At 40.4% G+C, this 14,680-nt stretch overlaps 1 protein-coding gene across 1 annotated transcript in view; it reads right to left on the bottom strand.

Annotated features, from left to right (window-relative positions):
• The window catches only part of LOC135320640 (trafficking protein particle complex subunit 9-like), a 119,496-nt gene that overhangs the window by 35,241 nt on the left and 69,575 nt on the right, over nt 1–14,680 (bottom strand). The window lies entirely within an intron of this gene.

Genomic DNA, 14,680 nt, shown 5'->3' on the forward strand with positions numbered 1-14,680 from the left:
CCATGGGACTCACGTGGGAAGCAGTTTTGGAGAAATTTCCAGCTATAGAATGTAACCAACTATACATAGAACTCTGAAAAAAGAAAAGATGCAATACTCTGATTTTGGAAGAAACTCAAAATATTCTCCTAAGCCTTAGTAGCTGGAAAGGCTGGGCTTCTCCTAAGCCACTTATTTATTTCACAGCCAGTGAGCATCTCCCACAAACCCTGTTTCCCTGTGTCTGCTGGGAGCCTCAGGCACACTGTTGCTGTCGATCTTATAAGTCACAGGGCTGAGGCGTGTGTCTCACGCCTGCAACTCTCACACAGGCTCGCCTCCTAGCCTCACTGTCTGAACTTGGCCCCATTTTCTCACCTGTTTATTTGGTATCTGTTCTTCTGTAAGCTGCCTGAAATGCTTTTTGGAACAAGTCAGAAGAATCAGTAGGTAGAGAAATGGACAGATGTACAGGTGAGTGTTGGGGAGACAGAGTGACTCCAAGAAAAGGGGAACAAAGAAAATTTCCTATGCAGAACCCTCTTCTAGTCAGGGAAGAAAACCACCACGGAGAAGTGTGAAGAGGCAGGTGTCTTAGGACAGTTTCCTGGATTCCATGAAAAGTCACACCAAGAGATGAGAGGGTAGAACTATAAATAATAAAAGAAAAAAGCATGCATGCTTGAAAAATATATCTACAATATGTACTTTCTAAAGAATAGATTCAAATCAGCACGGCCCAATAACACAATCCTTGGGTATTTACAGAAGTGAGAATCCCATCTCCAAACCACAAGGCATCCCTTCGGAGCACTAAGAGTCTACACGGGACGGTCATAAAGCTGTCACCGCAAAAGCGATGCTATCCTGCCCTTACGAGGAATGAGCAGCTGTGCTCGGGCTGCCCACGTGCGCCATTTACACCCCACAGCACCTCTACGGGAGAGGGACGCCTAGCGAGCCCCATCTCTGCAGGACAGAAAACAAGTCTGGGAGAGGCTAAGCCGACCTAACAGTTCTCCATCTCACAGGACTGGTCACTCCAGAGCAGGACTCGAACTCGGACCCACGTTTGTAACCGCAGTACTACCGTGATTTGTGTGCCTTTTGTGTGTATAATACATTCGTTTCCGGCATGAAAGGATATTTAACAAATGTTCGGTTGTCTTGTCTATCTCATTAGCTCACAATCTTTATATTTTTGAATTGTACTCTTTTCCCCTTGAGAAAGGAACGGAAAGAGCGGGGGTCAGAATGAGATGGGGCTCCATTCTTTATCTGTTACCTCATCTGATCCAGTCCCCAACCAGGGAGAAGGAGCAAATGTTCTCTTCATCTTTAAAGAGAGAGCTCCACTGATGGTGACTTACTCATCTACAAAACCAAGTCTGGGGGAAGAGCACCGACAGCAACCAGAGAAGTATCACCCGTAGGAAGGAGAAAAGAGCTCACGGGAGGGCTCAGGGGGTCAGCCTGATTTAATTTCAATGGATAATATAATACCACAGACTAAAAATACTAGCATGCAGTGAATTTGCTATTTCTTGGCATCTAGCAAGCTTTCATAGCCCGCATGAAACATTATCATGAACTAGTTAAAGGAAGAGTCCACACTCAGGGAAAATCAATGCCACAGGCAGGCTGAAACCCAGGCTGGAGGAAAGGAAGACAAAAGGCATAGTTAAGAAGAGGGGAAAGTCTGGGAAAAAGACATCATCACAAGGACTCTCCAGTATCATCCAGCTATCATATAATCATTCATTCAAGAGAGAGTTACTTAGGTCCTATTTTGTGCAAGATTTTACACAGGGCAAAGCAAGAGTGCAGCGTCCTTGGTGGCAGCAAGTGGCGGGGCTATAATACAATTCTGATCCTGGTACCTTGCACACTTGTACTCTGTATAAAGGCAAAAAAATAAGGTAAAATAATACTATGTAAACTCTACGCATTGTTGAAAAAAATTAAAGAAGACCTAAATACCTGGACAGACACACCACGCACATTCCTGGATCAGATGACAGCGCTCTTGGGATAGCAGTGCTCCCCAGAGCGATCTGTATACTCAATGTGGTCTCGATCACAATCCCAGCGGGCTCCTCTGCAGTAACCGACTAGCTGCTGCTACTATTCATATGGGAATTCGAGGGACTCAGTAACCAAAACGTACTTGAAAAAAAGAAAAAAATGAGAGGACTTGTAATTCTCAATTTCAAACCTTACAAGTGTATCTCCAGGTGAGATTAGAGGCCATTTTTAAGTTATTACTGGGTTTATCCTTATTTTCAAAATTCTCTACAATGAATATACCTGTTAGAATAAGAAAAATAAAAAGTAAGGTATCTTGTAAAACATGCACAGTGATTCATTCATTGGGAAAAAAATTATTTTAACTATAAAGAGGTAAACAAATATCTAGTGAAAAAGGACTACTTAAAAACAAGTGTGCATTTACAATTTTCATAAATTGAAAACTGAAAAGCACAAAAACATCAAGTTTCTAGGGAGACTAGTGAAACATATTAATAGTTATTTTCAAAAATTCTAATTGAACAATGAAAACTCAAGAAAGGGAAAATTGTGATTGACACCCAAGTGCAAACACATGGAGAGCAAATGCCTAGAAATCACAGTTCCTTTAAATCTGCTTCTAACTCAATAGGAGAGGAAATTCCTCACTTAGGGGACAGTGGAATCCCATACATAAGACAGGATACACAGTACAAACTGCAGTAGTATCGGGAGTGAAATTCTTAGAATTCTAATGTTACAACATTGCTGAAAAACTATAAAAACACTGACAGACAGATTAAAACACACAGTCATATATATTATATAGAAACATATGAAGTCTGCTCCCATGTTGCATAGAAATACAAACATATTTGTTCATTTATAGGCACTGATTACTTTATCCCAGATAGAATATTTCAACTAAAACAAAAAATCAATAATACACTCCTCTTGTCAAATCTACTTGATAAGTTACTCTGCTATGTAACCATAATGTGTTTAAGATAGATCTAAAATTAGTGAAAAATCTTCGTATGGTTTCTTGAATTGTTCTCAAAATTCCAAGCTTAATTTTAAAATAGACCTGAGCAGTATTTCTATATTATCTTTTCCCTCGTGAAATGAACAACTCAGTCTGTTGTCAAAATTCTGTCCTTACAATGATTCACGAGCACCGTTTCCTAACAAAACTGCTGAACAGCAAGGCACTATCCAGACACTGTGACCAAATAAATGAAACACAAGGAAGACAGTGACCCTATCCTGGAGGGCTTATAATCTGTGTCAACAGCGGGTTTTTATTTGATTGGTTTGATTGGGTAGCAAAATAAAATCAATCAAGTACTTTCTGCTTTTAGCATTCTGTAAGTCATGACTGTTTTTAGTGTCATGAGAAGGAAAGACTTAAGCATGACTTGATTAGGTCAACTAGCAACAATCATCACTGGAGAGTGAGTAATAAAGAAGTTAACTGATAGAAATGCTTCTGCCTACATGAGACCTAAAATAAATCTACACTGATATCCGAAAGGAAAATGAGGAGATGAGGTCCCCAATGAGAAAACAAACTAACAAGGAATCAAAAAAGGAAAGACGTTTTCATTAACGATTCCAGGCAGTAGTGGAGCATGGTGGTGAGGATCACAGATGTTTGGGACGAACATGAGTGCCTGAACTCCCACAGCACTAGGTAGCTGTGAAACTGATATTTCAGAGAAATTTTCTGCATCTCAGTCTTCTATCCATACACTGGGGACAACAACCGCACCCATCTCCTAGAACGGTCCTACTAATTAAGTTATTTTATATATAAAATTTTAAATAAAATACCTCAGATTTTAAATAATACCCCAAAAGCACAAGGAACAAAGAAAACAGAGATAAATTGGAGTTCATCAAAATTTAAAACTTCGCTTCAAAGGGCACCATCCAGAAAGTGAAAAAACAACACACAGGAGAAATTTTTTTCAAATCATTTATCTGATAAGGAATTTGTATCTATAAAAAAAAAAAAGTACCTCCTACAACTCAACAATAAAAAGGCAACTCAATTAAAAGGTGAATAAAGGATCTGAAATGGTATTTTTCAAGGAAAATATACAAATGGCCAATAAGCACAAAGAAACGATGTTCAATATCTTTAGCTGTAAGGGAAATCAAGTCAAAATCACTAGGAGAAACCGCTTCACACTCACAACAATAGGTTATAATAAAACAAAAAGCGTAACAAGCACTAATAATGACACAGAGGAAGCGGAGCGCGCAGCCCTTGCTGGTGAGGAAGTAACACAGCATGGCCACTTTGGAAAACAGCCTGGCAGGTCCTCAGAGAGTTGAACATTTGGTTTCTGAATGACCCAGCAACTCTGCTGTCTGGGCACAGACGTAAGAGAACTGAAAACAAATATCCACATAAAAACTCCTACAGGAATATTCATGGCGACACTACTCATCACAGCCAAAAAGCAGAAACAACCCAATTGCCTATCACCTGATGAATGGGTAAACAGTGGGGCCCAGCCATACAGTGGAATATTATTCAGCAATAGCAAAGCATAGAGTACTGACCCAGGCCACAACGTGGACAAACTTTGATAACGTTACTCAGTGTGAAATAAGTCAGTCACAATAGACGGTTCCACTTATATGAAGTTACTCGATTTAAATGAAATGTCCAGCACAGGCAAATCCAAAGAGAGAGAAGAGTGGCTCCTTGGGGCTGGGGGAGGATGGTGAAGATGGGAATGACTGCTTATGCATACGGGGCTTCCTGTTGGGGGAATGAAAATATTCTAAGATTAAATGGGATGCACAATTCTGGGCATAGAGTAAAAACGACTGTATATTTAAATGGGTGAATTGTATTAAAACTGGTAAGAAAAAAAGCACATCGGGCCAGTACCTTCCCTAGTAAATGCAAATTGCTAACTTTTATTAGAGGAAGAAGAAACTGCCCTCAGCATGAAAGTAGGAGATCAGCAAATGTGAGTTAACCGAAATTGGACAAGAGCATTTCACTTGAAACAGTTGCTGAGTGTACACGAAATATTCAGAAATAGGAAAATCTGTTTCACATCAGGAAGAAGCATTCTGCTTCAAATGCAGATCAAGGATTCGGCAAGCCCAGCTGCTACAAATGACCAGAGAAGAAACCTGGTTCTTAAAACAAGCACCAGAGCCAACAAGGAAATGGTGGTGAGGAAAGCAGGCGGCCGAATATCTGGAACAGTTTGCTACAAATAATTTCTCCACTGAAAATTTAAAAATAAAATGAAAGTGATAAAATGCTCTGTTGACCTCACGTGAATGGGCTTCCTTCGGTGCTCGACTGTTCTGTAACCCCGATTGAGAGACTCAGGAGAATCAGCATGTCTCCTGGGAGTCCCCAAAGGACTGCCCACCAGCACGCTGACCACCATCACATCTGCCAGGGTTGAATTGCAGAGAAGAGACCAAATTCTGAAAGGCACAGGAAATGTTGACAAGGGAAGAAAAAGCTGCAGTCAGTCCTGGGACAGAGGCCCTCTGAGCAGAGGCCAGAAGGCTGCAGGTGAACTGCAGTGGCCGTGGGACAGGAAGGGACCATGGGGGAGCATATCTCAATTCTCTCCTCTCTCTCCATCGGGTAGGAGAGATAAACCTGCATCCTTCTCACCTGGAACTGTGGGTTGGATGGCAGAATTCTTACCGACATGGAATGATTATTCAAGTCTCTGTGGAAAAAGTCAATAAATCGAGAGGGAGTAGGGAGCCAACTCCACGAGCCTCTCAATTGCACCCTTATTTATTGTGTATAATCAAAGGAAAAATTCATTAACAGTTGTGTGATAGTAATAGGAACTTCGGGAAAGACAGTATGAAGCAGAGATTGTAGAATACACAATGAGTACAATGGATTAGTGTATCTTTAGGGAAGTCATGGGGTGAGGGGAGCAAGATACATTTTTAGACATGTGAATTACAAAGCAGACCACCAGACCAGCCAGGTCCTTGTTCTGTGGATCATAGACTATCTAACAGCACACAAACTCAGCGTTTATAGCTGAGGGCCTCGTTCCTTGCTTTGCAACCAGCAGAGTGCTATCTAAAAGCTCAACTATGCAAGCAAAGCATTGTCTCTGCTTTTTAAGGCAAGGAGACTGGAGTGAGGATGTACAGGCACTTGCTTGCAAAGCAGTTTTTAAGCATATATTTTTCTTCTTAAAGTTCACAGGAGGCTGGAGTGTGTTACAATTTGTTAAACCAATCATGGGGTCCCACATGAAACCATTATGGAGGACACCCTAGGATGACAAATCCTGCCTCTGGGTCGTTTCCTGCCATCTTCAGCCACTCTAGCAGGGTCTAGGCACATCCGTGAATAACGATCCTACAGAACTACCCACACTCTTAACTCCTGGTGCTTGAAACTGAATTTTAGCTCTACACAACTTACCGTAGAAAAGTTTCAGAAATAAAAGATATAATATTCCTTTTATATCTCATCATATTACTGATTTTTCTGATTGCTCTAAGTTGCTTCTACTTGGTAAAGCACATAATTCTGCAGGTGAATTCAGTAATTTCCATTGGGCATATCTAGCCATTTTGGGCTCTCTAACTTCTATTGGTCAAATACCGATACACTTAATTGATTTCTTTGTTTATCAATTTCAGCCGGGAGGAGAGGGAGTGTCACTCTTTTCCTCAGCCCACCCTCAACCCTTTTCTCATCAACTCAGGCCTCCTGAAAACAAAACAAAGGATTTGTTTCCCTTCTACTCTTTCCACAAAACCAACAGGAAACATCAGCCTGGAGAAAGAATTCAACACAAATGTTAAAACAAAAATCTATAAACCTGGAGCAACTCCATCTCCGAATCATGATACACAATGACATGAGAGTAAGTGTGTCAGGCACAAAGCATGCGTGAGCCTGACCACCTGATTTCTATTCTTCAAAGGAAGGAAGTTTTTCATATTTTTTATTATCATACTTTGTCATTGTTTCTGATTATGCCAAAAAATAGTTTATGAAAGAATTATGCACTGCAATAACAGATTACTATTGTATCAATTATAGAAGGCATTCAGAGGGGATAGGAAAAGCCACCTCTGTAAAAAATGCAAAATTTCTTCCCCCTGTTAAGAACACGTATACAAAATGCAACAGAGAATTCAAATTCTTGTGGAGAGGAGCAAAAGCCACAGAACCAAAGCAAAGTCAATAGAATGAGTTAATACAGAATTCACTGGACAAACATGCTCAATGCATTCAAATAACTTTAAAGGCACACTGCAAACCATTCACTTAATGATCTGCAGGCTAGAGGAAGCATTTCCCGCTTTAACAGACAACAGAAATCAATAGGGTGCCCCAACAAATAAGGACCAAAGAACAATCAGGTTTTTAACAGCTCTGATAAATCAGCATGTTCTAAAGATCAAAATCCAGAAATTTTAAACATTCATTCACACCACAATGAAACAAGCACTTAAAAAAAAAAAAAAAAAAAAACAAAGAAACTAAGCACATTGATCATGTACATAGAACAATGAGGACTTCATGTACCGCTGGAAGAACAGGCTATAGCCTTTTACTTGAAAAATAAAACTACTTTTAATGATAACTGCTAAAACACATTTCATCATTCATGTTGCCTTGAAAAATCTGAGGCACTTGTATCTGATCAGAAAAGCAATTCTGGGTAATAGTAGGTTACAATTCAGTGCCAGTTTGCTTTAGAAGAAAAGAGAAAAAAACAGCTACTGTTTCTCATATCCTGCACAAAGTGTGAAGTGCCTCCCTGCCTCTTTCTCCTCCCGTTTTCTGAGCTCATGCTCCCCAACCCTTCTGAAACAAGTATGAGAAACTCTTATTCCCACCAATATGCAAAATGACAAAAGAATATCAATTTATTTGTGTAAATATATGCCTATACCTTGAACTGTAGGAGAAAGGTATCAGAAGTCCATATGAAACTTATTTCTAGATTCCTGAAATCACACACACAAACGTTCACACAGACACAGACACATACCCCCTGGATTACTGGGCACTTCACAAGTTTAGGAATTCCAACTTCTAGAAGATAACTTTGTAGTTAGTTTAAAATACAAATCTGTCAGCTTTTGAAAGCCTTGATCATCTGCTAAACCATCCAAATATCAAAGAGATCCAATTAGCTTTCTCTGTAGAATGTAATTTCACTTGATGGCAAAACAGACCCTAAGAAGTACTGGATCAAAGATTCGTGTTTATCACTACCTATGATCGTTTTTAAGCACATTAACAGATTCAGAAATGTATGTCTCAACAACATTTATTCTTATTGAAAAAGCATACGTGTTCAACTCTCTATACAGTGACTAGGTCCCATGATGGTGTTTAAGAGCTATTTTGTGTATTGAAATATTTATTTTCAAGTGCAGACAAGGAGGGTGTGTATTACTCAGTTGTAGAGCACCTGCTTAGCATGAACAATGTCCTGGATTCAGTCCCCAGTACCTCCAAAAAAATAAATAAATATAAGTGCATATTTAAAAATAAGAATAAAGTTATATAAAAAAAAGCAGACTAAAAAGCACTGCAATCTATGTGCTACAATTATACTAAAAAAAAGTGTTTCTTTCAAATATTGACTATATGCCAATCACAGAGACAATCACAAATCACACCTGAACCATCACGTGTGATTCTCAACAACCCTAAGTAGACACGGATGAGAAACCCGGCACTGAGGATGAGGAGACGGAGCTCGGAAAATCCGGGGACTCTGACCGTCCTGCTCCCCGTGACACCACGTCAACCCAGGGCAAGCTCTGACAGACCTGCTCTGAGGGGACACCCAGCTGCATGGAACCTTGGGGCATTGGGGAGTCCCAGAAAACACTAAAAATTGTTCAGTGAAAAACCAGCTCAAATATATTACACTTTGCCACATCCTTTAAAAAGGGAAAATGACTGAGACCTTTTTGATGCCTCCGTGTCCTTTCTGCCATCATCAATTATTTGCCCTCTCAGGGTGACCAGTGATGAACTGGACCCCATATGAAATGCACTCAGATGGAAGAGCTTTTAAAGTTATTTTAAGAAGTTTGTAAGACCCTGTCTATGTCTCACACAGGTGGTCATCCATCACTTCTCACCGGTGTGGACGTACCACCTGAAATCACTCCTTTCTGCTTTTTAAAATCCCTTCATCTAATCCAGGCTTTTCAACAGCAAAGAAGCACCTCAACCACAGACACTGGACAGCTTTTCACCAAACGGACTCGAACAGCCCATTGGACTATCTGGAAACCCTTTTCTTCTATTAAAACCACTTCCAGGTACTTCATCATTTTCTGATTGGTGGACTTGGCCTCTGACTGGCCTACTCAGAGAGCTCCCAGCCTCACATGCGGGGGTGGGAGAGGACCCTGCTGTTGGGGGAAATCAGTGAGGAAGGCGGACATACTCCCGCCAGGTCTGCAAGGGTAGAAGTGCCACAACGTGCTCAGAAATTATACCGTCATCACCCCTGGGCTCCCATGGACTTGTTTCACATTAACCAAACTCATGACACACTGATGAAAGAAAACCAGAAACTTAACTTATTAATGTAACAGAAGACGTGAAACTATGAACCAGACTGAAATATCAGAGTTCAACCATGAGTACATTTTCTCAATGGCCTAATCACGGGGAGGCAGTCACATGGCAAGCATGGACAGAAACAGAGCAGGAAGGGTTTCTAGATTAACTCAATGGAGTAAATTTCTGTTATAAGAACTGATCTACTGCCTGGAAAACAAATAACGCTAATCACGATGCACTCTCTGTGGACAGTGGCCAAGACATGACTATGAGCATCTGTGTAACTCTCCTTTCCCTGTCCTTTCTGGGCTAACATATGCACAGAGGTACAAAGATTCAGGGATGCAGATAACTCTAAACACCCAAAGCCCATCTCTGGGAGCCTCAAACCAGTAAGCCAGGGTTTAAATACCAGCTCTGCCACTTATTATTTCTGTGATTTTGGCCAACTTACCCTCTGTGTGCCTCAATTTCCACACTGTAAAACTGGGATAACAATCAAACCTTCCTTACTCGCTTGTTGAGAAGATTGAAGGATTCATTTCTGTAAAACTCTCAGAAAAGAATGTAGCACATTTTGGGTGTTCAACAAATGTCAACTTAATATCAAAGTGATTTACAAGTCTCCCTTCTAATCATCTTATGTGTTTCCTGGCTAGTCTAAGTCCCAAAGAAAATCCTTATATCTCCTTTTATAAACTCTTGGGGAGGACCCTTCTCTTCCATCCCACCACCTGTTTAAACCGAGGGAGGGAATGCCTCCTAACCACTCCTCTGGGCCATGGAGAGTGCTTCTCCATTCACACCCCTGGCCCCTGGCCAACAGCTAGCCCTCGTCACACTAACAGGGTGAGGTGTGAGTCCGGGGAGACAAGCAGGGCATTTGAAACCCTTCCTTTCCCTCCAGTGTTGATCACCATTGGGAAGCACTTGGGATGCTCGGCTCCATGGCAGGACAGCCTTGTGCATGAACGGGCAGGTCCTCTCAAGGGAAGGCTCGCTATGTCACAGAGCTACATGGGACAGGGTGAGTCTCTAATTCTGGGACACAGTATCATGACACGCATTTTCCCACAGCCCTGAAGTTCATGGAGAACGTGGCTTCATCAGTAACAAATAAGACATTTATCGCCTGCCTACTCTTTTGTGTCATCTCTCAGTTGGCTGCTGGAGGCAACATGTGTATAAGTATTGGATCCCTTTAAGCCCCAAAATATATGAAGTAACAAAGAATTCTGTGGCTTAACGTTGGTTCAGGGCGACTGTGTAACAGTTCTGACTCTGCTGATGCTTAATTATGGGTATAGGAACTAAGGAACCTCCTCAAATATCTTTCAGCATAAAACCAGCTTTTCTTATTTTCCTGTTTCTTAGTAATTGCCAAAGACTCTCAAATGATGGCTTCACACAAAAAAGCAGCTAAAGTTTATGAGCCCTCTTGACATACCCACTGTGGTAAACACTTTACATAATTTCTAATTCTCACAATTCTACAAAGCAGATATGAATGTCCCCATCTCACAGACGAGGGAAATACTCAGAGCAAACTGACTCAGGCTCACGTGGCTCAGTGGCAGCAGGTGCACGCAAACCCAACTCAAAAATCTACACCCCTTCGTATATGTACCAAACCTCCTACCACCAATTAACACACAGCGGCGGAGTCAATACTCAGGGAACTCAATACACTTTTCAGCTTTAAGGTGCTCCAGAGGCCTCTTCTAGCTTTTTTATAAAATCCCGGCTCACTGACTTCTAACACTGGAAGAAAAGACCGATTTTGCCATTGTTTTCACAGCAAGTCTGAAATGTTCACAGCGAGATGACAGAATAAGTCTAAGACATAAGCAGAATAATTTTTCCAGGTAGACAGACATAATGGACATTGTGCTATTCTGAAGCACTAAGCAACGGAATCAAAACAAAATAACATTTGTTAAGCCTTCTTTTGCAAAAGGAATATTAAGACTGTTAGAAGGTGCAACAGCGCCACCTATGGCTAAAATGACCTTCCAGGTTGCCGGGAAAGATGCAACACAAAAATTGCCTGTAGGATCAGAAAAGAGAATCAGATAACTAAAAGCTTATGTAGCACATACTGCACTTTGCTTCGGGGGAAGGGAAGGCTATTCAGTATTTAATCTGATATTGCTAATACTCCTGAATATAAACAAAAGTCATAGGTTCATGGAAACTCATCTTAGAAGAGGAAAGAATCCAGTCCAGCCACTTCATTTTACAGGAGGGGAAACTGAGACATGATTTCTGTCCTGCAATCGGCAGCAAAGCTCTCCCAGGCCTCATGTCTTGCACTGTAGCATAAACCAACAGATCTGTACTAGGCCTATATTCATAAAAGTCACGTTTGTATTTTTCCAACAGTAGGTTATCTAAGTATCTTGCAAAATAATTCTCAAAGAGCCAGGATATCATACAAGATTGATGAAGTACAAAAACATTTATTTACATAATAAAACAGCATGAGCTTTATTCTATTAAAAAAGTGACTTGTTAAATCAATGTTTTGATATTTTAAACCTGTTAAGAGTGCAGGAAAAAAAATCAAAATTTTGCTTAATCACAAAAGAGAGAAGCTTACTCCCTGAAAATGATCAATGTGGATTTTATTAAACTTAATGAATCTGGTCAGAATCCCACGAATTTAAATATCTGTGTGGATGGTTACACGGCAACATGAATTCTGAGTTGTAACAATACATATTCTGTGTAAATAATATTCAAGGTCGTCTGATTAAGGCAATTTAACTAGTCCCTGTCTCACTAGTATGATACAGATTTCATTAAAACTTCATACTACACTAAAAAAAAAAAATGAATCCTTGTTACTTTAAACCATATTCAAATATATCATATATATAAATATTATAAATATTGAATATGCATCAGAAATAAGCGACACTCTTTAGTATTCAGAGTTGATCCTTCTAAAATATCTGTCATTCTGACAGCACATTTTTATTAAGCACCTCTTGGGTTCTTTGTATACAAGGCGTCTAACTCTCACAGTCAGACAAGTTAAACGATATTACTCAAATTTCACAAATAAGGAAATGTACTTAAGCCATGAAAACAACTTACATATTCACCATCAGGAAAGAAAAGAGTAAAGATTTTACTTATAATATTCACTGACAATCTTTTCTTCCATATTAAGACTACATAAAACCAATTCAGTCTTTGTAAGTATTTCTGTCAATAAGGGCCACTAGAGAAAAACAAGTAACATCATTAACAGTGGTTGGACTTTCAAAGCCCACTTCTCTTTGGCACTATAATTGTTTTTAATGTTTTGTTTTTTGTGCTAACAGACCACTAAATTAAAAAAATTAACTTTTTAAGTAATTACCAGAGAATTAAACATTTGTGAAAATGTACAATTTTAATTTATGACACTCTGTACAACATTCTCACTGGTGTCTCTCCTTTGAAGTCCTCATAAGGCTGAGATCACTAAAATCGGCCATTTATGGAGTCACAGGGGTTCGGGTAACCACTCAACGGGAGGCTGATTAGAGGAGCAATTAAGAATGCATCCTGTGCAGCCTGGGTTCCAGCACCGAGCTAGCCACCGCCAGCTGGGTGTGATTTAGGACAAGCTGCTCCATCTCTCAATCCCTCAGCTGCAAAAAAGGAGACACTGATACCTACCCTCAAACACCTGCTATGAAGTAAAACATGAGGAAAGCATTTTAGTGTTAGATAGGTGTCCACTCAGAGCGAGTTTGGTCATTATGATGATGAGGATGGCTGTTAATAAATTAAGCTAGACCAAAAAGGAGAAATCACCTTAAAGGAGAAACATTTTAATTCAATCAGCATTTCCTTTTGGATGGATTGCAGAATGTTCTATTGATGTTTTTAATAAACCAAGTTTTGTCCAATAATTATAGATTTACAGGTTCATGGACAAGTCTCCAGAAAAATAATTAGAGGCCTCTAACCTCTGAATACTAAGAAAGTAAATTAAAAAAAAAATCATTTGGGAGATTATACCTCATTTGGGAGAGTATGTGCTTAGCATGCATGAGGCCCTCAGTTCAGTCCCCATAAACTTCATTTAAAAACTTTCTTTTTTAAGAAATGGAGAATTAAAGCAAAAAGATGGAGGAATACAGAATTTTTTAGAGACTCATCTCAGATTTAAGATGGGGAGAAAACATCCATTTCTCAGAGGAAATCTTGAGAACTATGTAAACAGGATCTGAGATGTCTAGTCTTCTAACATTATTCATGAATTCATATTACCAAGTCTTAAAACTACCTGATAACCCAGAGAGGTGATACTGATCGTAACACCTGCCAACACGGATCGAGCTCCCGCTAGGACTGCTCTGTTCTGACATCTCTGCTCCTGAGGCCTGACCAGGCTGAGAGCACTAAATTCGGTCATTCATGAGCATCTCATGTAAGTCCTCCATGTGTGCTTCTAACTCTCCCCTCACCAGCCCCTCTGAGGGAAGCACTGTTATCATCATCCCCACCCGCAGATAAGGCCACTGAGGCACAGAGACTAAACCCTTTCCAGGTCACATTGGCATTAAAGGACGTCTGTATTTCTGCTGTTTTGCTTTTGACAAAGTAATCTGAGATATCAATTCAAGGGAGACTGTTAAATAGTCAAGTCTGTCAGGTCTTCACCTCAAAGAGCAGATACTATAAATTCCTGATGTAGGATGAGGCTGCCGCCACAAACTGACTCAGCTTGAAATTAATATCCAAGATGAAGCAGCGGATTCACGTAAATATTCACGACTGTCAACTCCGCTCTCGGGTCTGGGCCCTTCACTGCCTGAACGGGGGTGAAATCCCCACCCGTGTCAGGGAGGGAAGCGCAGCTCTTCCGGGACTCACCCAGGATTCACGGGCTGTTTCCCCCCACAGGCTGTCCTCAACGATTAAAAAGCTCTCAAGATTTTTACACCATGCAAAACTGAAAGACATTTCTGCAGATGGAGCACTTTCTCAGGCTTAAACCTTTTTTGCCTACACTCAGCAAGGGGCAAAAAAAAAAAAAGAAACATGACTCTACAAAGTCTCTGACCCTAACCACTCACGGGAGTAGAACGGCCACAGCAGCAGATGAGTCTTCTCATTGCACGATGAGAACAAAAT

This window comes from Camelus dromedarius, unplaced genomic scaffold, assembly GCF_036321535.1.
Source record: "Camelus dromedarius isolate mCamDro1 unplaced genomic scaffold, mCamDro1.pat HAP1_SCAFFOLD_4, whole genome shotgun sequence".
Classification (NCBI taxonomy): domain Eukaryota; kingdom Metazoa; phylum Chordata; class Mammalia; order Artiodactyla; family Camelidae; genus Camelus; species Camelus dromedarius.